The sequence below is a fragment of the Ceratotherium simum genome, chromosome X (genome assembly GCF_057802395.1).
Source record: "Ceratotherium simum simum isolate JZ-2026a chromosome X, ASM5780239v1, whole genome shotgun sequence".
Classification (NCBI taxonomy): Eukaryota; Metazoa; Chordata; class Mammalia; order Perissodactyla; family Rhinocerotidae; genus Ceratotherium; species Ceratotherium simum.
Genome location: NC_141940.1, coordinates 12643423 through 12647866, shown reverse-complemented (window position 1 = coordinate 12647866; position 4444 = coordinate 12643423).

Below are 4444 nucleotides of genomic sequence, written 5' to 3'. Positions count from 1 at the left end.
GTGTTAGTGTAAGGAATAAAATTGCCTTAGGGGCTTTCTTTCAACAGGTTCAGTTTATTCGACTACAAAGGCATTGTTTTTTAATGTGTAATTGTTTTTGACTGAGTATTCGTGTCCCCCCAACATTCATATATTGAAACCTAACCCCCAATGTGATAATATTGAGAGGTGATTAGGTCATGAGAGTGGAACCCTCATGAATGGCATTAGCGCTCTTATAAAAGAGGCCCCAAAAGCTCCCTCACCCCTTCTACCCTATGAGGATACCTCAAAAAGACTGCAGTCTATGAACTGGGAAGTGAGTGTTCACTAGACACTGAATCTGCTAGCGCCTTGATCTTGGACTTCCCAGTGTCCAGAACTGTGAGAAATAAATATCTGTTGTTTATAAGCCGCCTAACCTATGGTATTTTGTTATAGCAGCCCAAATGGACTAAGACAGTAATAGAAGAAAATATTAATCTTGTGACTTTAGTTACACGAGAGAGAGAACCATATTGGTAAAACGTTTGTGAAATAAGCGGTATCAATGACACTGTGAACCACAATGTCACACATAACACATGATTCTAACACACCAAGCACACAATTTACTTTGATTGTTAGCGTAAATACCATCTTTCCTAGTATGATTTTTTCAAGATCATATATAATAAGTTTCTCACAAGATATATTTGAAATTCAACCTGAGGAACGCAGAGAGGCAGCTGGTAGAGAGAGCAGTGATTTGGCTTCTGTTTCTAACTCAGCCACATTTTAACAATTGTTACCTTGGTCAAGTCTCATCCCTGCCATGGTCCTCAGTTTTCTCATTTGTGACATGAATAGGTTAGACTGGAGGCCCTTAAAAGATTCTCAAAATATGGTTCTAAGCACACTGCTGGGCAGTAAGTTTTCACCTAGTGGGTTATAAATTAATCTAAAAGTATGAGTCCTTTCCTTGGTTATTGCCGGCAAATCGCATACTATTCCAGAGACTATCATTTTATGTACAACTACAAGAACCTACTTATTTGTTTAACAAACACTCATATAGAGCTTAGTATATGCCTATCACTGCCCTAAGCAACTTATAAATACCAATTAAATGGTATTTATAATTATAATTTATATATTTATAATTATATATAAATTATAATTATTATAATAATAATTTATATATATATAATTATAATTATAAATACCATTATTTATAATTATAAATACCATTTAATTGGTATTTATACCAAGTACCATATAATTTAATTTATAATTAAATTAAATCTAACAACACTGTAGATAGGTGATACTTTTACTCTCCCCATATTATGGATGGAAAATTGAGGTACAGAGAAGTTAGGTAATTTGCCCAAGGACACACAGCTAGTAAGTGGCAGAGTGGGGATTCAAATCTAGGCAATCTGGCTCCAGCATCCATGCTCTTGACCATTATCCTATGCTATTAACCTACTAAGAGAGTGAGTAAAGGTTTCCAAAGCCTGATACTCATAAGCTAAAATCAGTACATTGCTTAAGTTTACTGAAAACTCAAATTCAGGATTGTAAGGCTCCCATGGTGCATGTTCACACACAGCTTGGTGCTGGAGTTCTCATGGTTTTCAGGAAGGATATTTTAACAGCAGCCCATTTTCAAAGTCGTCTTGAGGTTTGTGATTTACCATGGCCATTTCCTTGCATTTTAATTTTAAATTACTGTTGGTGAGTTCTGGTGAATATTTTCATCAATAGCGTGCCTTCCTCCATTCTCAGCTTCCATATCATTCCTCTTTAGGCTTACCAGCAGTAGATAGAGGCCCACTGCTGAGCCATATAGGTCTTGATGACCTCCCTTAGCTATCAAAGACTGTGAAAGCTTTGCGATTACTTATTTCTTGTAAGGGCTCAGTTTAGTACTCTCATTCCCTTCATGGCCTATATTGGCAGAGTGAGGAGAATGAGGGAGGTGTTTTTTCTTCCAGTTTCAACTTATTCCTCCAGTTACTTGTAGGCAGTTTCAGGAAGATCTAACACAGTGGAAGGTGGGCTGAGGAAGCAAATTATTATATGGTGCCATATTTTTACTGCTCAAAGACAATACAGGTTGCTATTTGAAAATTCAGGTTCTGATTTTAATGATAGAAAAAGAAATATAGTTCAGTTTATGCTTTTTCTTTTTCTAACCATGACAAAGGTCTACACCAAATCTATTACCTTTTACAACAAAATTTGTAGTTTCTATGATGCTGCATGTCTTAGATTTAGGGAGAAGTGGCAGGTACAGAAATGAAATATGGATGTATCCAGTAAGTCTCAAATTAGAACAATTTCCATGACAACTTATTTGGTCTTCTTTAATAAAACATTTGCACAGTTCATATACAGAATCAACATTCTGTTGTTTGGCTCCCAGTATATTATTTTGTGTATGAGATGTCATATGTTTCAATTCTGCTATCACATGCTGATATTTTTAGATATAGCAAAATAATGTTATTACTTGATTGCAAAATAACTGTTGTGTGGCAGTCTCAGCCTATCAATAAACAATGTTGTGGCTGGATCAGCTCTTGTGGTTCTTATTATGAATGCAAGACACCCTCAGCAATAACCATCATGAAACTTTGAAAAAAAAGGTTTATTACTTACAAGTCCTGGAAACTACATGGCGGCACACCTGGAGCCACACAGTGAGGTGGGGGAATAGAGAGAGAGACAGAGAGAAAGAGAAGGGGAGAGAGAGAGACAGTGCATGTGCACCCCTGCATGGGCCTAGGGTTCTGCTTTTATTGGGGTTGTCGGGGAAGAGAGAGAATCCCCCTCCACCCTTTCCCTTAGGGTTCTTACGGCTGGCCAAAGAATTAAAAAGACAGGTTAGCAGGAGAAAATAATACCAAGTTTATTAACATGTATACATGGGAGAAACCCGGGAAACTGAGTTTCTCAACACAATGGCAGAGATTCTCGTCTTAAATACCATGTTCAGCCAAAGACAAAGGAGGATGTTGGGGGTGGTAGTGGTTTGGGATTTCAGAGGGGAAGAAGACAATTCACATGGAGAGGGAAATGTAAATGTTTGTCAGACAATTCTTTACAGGGCCACCTATAGAGAATGTGGCCGGAGAGACAGAAATCACAGTAATCAAGAGTATGTAGATTTAAGTCCTCTCCTTCCGTCCTGATAAGAGTTTTCACAGATAATGCCATCCCCTCCCCCCCACCTTCCCAATACAGAGAGGGAGATACCTTTACAAATGTAAATGTTTGGTAAACAGAACTTTGATAAGAAAGGGCTTAGTGAGGACCCTGCCAGTCTGTCCATACCCAGAGTTAAATTCCTTTAGGCAGTTAGTGGGGGAGGTCCAATGTCTGTCAGAGAAAATAATCAAGATAAAGAGACATAATTCAGGGGAGCCAATTTTGATGTCCCACAGGGTCAAAGGTGGGGGACTAGGGTTTCATGGGCTCACTCCTTGTTGGTGAATTTAAAACATAAGAGTGGGAATTTAAAGCTCAGGAAGAGGAAAAACAAGAAGCCCAAATGGTCAGTTTATACAAATCACCCAAGATTTCTAAAACAAAGGAGCCTTAGGGCGTGGGGAGGCAGCCTGGCTCTTTATCTAGTAGTACAGCTGGCAGTGTTTATTCCCGATAGCCATCTTTGAAGTGGATGCCATGGCAATCAAAGCTTAAGTCAGGCCCTTGCATTACAAAAAAGAAAAAAAAAACAACTGTCCGAGCTCACACTACAATACGGTAATTCATGAGGAAATTAGGTCATTGGTCTTATCATTAACGACTATATATACATAGATTAATTTGCTTATAGTATGTCCATTGATATCATCATCAAAAACAACAAATATAAATTAAGCCCCTACTGTAGGCAGTCGTACAATGAGGTAGTGCCAAGGAAGTGCCATCCAGCTGGGAAAAGAAGATATGTATATGAAACGAGACACAGAAATACCAGGGGGCCAAACCAGCGATGCAAGCATTAAGCCATAGAGGAGTTCAGAGGAGTGAGTAGTTGTTGAGGATGGGGTGCTTGAGAATGGCTACAAAGAGGAGGTAGCCCTTGAACTAGATGCTGAATTTTTCCTGCTTGTCCTATCTAAACCTATGGAAAGTGCTGCATTAGGGTAGAAGTTCTCATAGTAGGGTCGCAGGACCAACATTGGACCATAAGGATACTTCTGATAGAATCTGAATGAATTCTCATTGCAAATCCCCCTTTAACTGCTGTAGACAAATGACATCAAATTCCAGAACTTTCATTTTATGTATAACCAGAGCCTAACTATACTAACTTCCTAAGTGAGATATTAGAGATTACAAAGCTTGGTATTCATAAACTAAAATGAACACAATGCTGATGTGTCCTGAGGACTTAAATTTGGGGTTCTACCAAGAAGCCAGGTAGGTGTTTTAGCAACATTGTAAAGCTCCCACTGGGCATGCTCACACA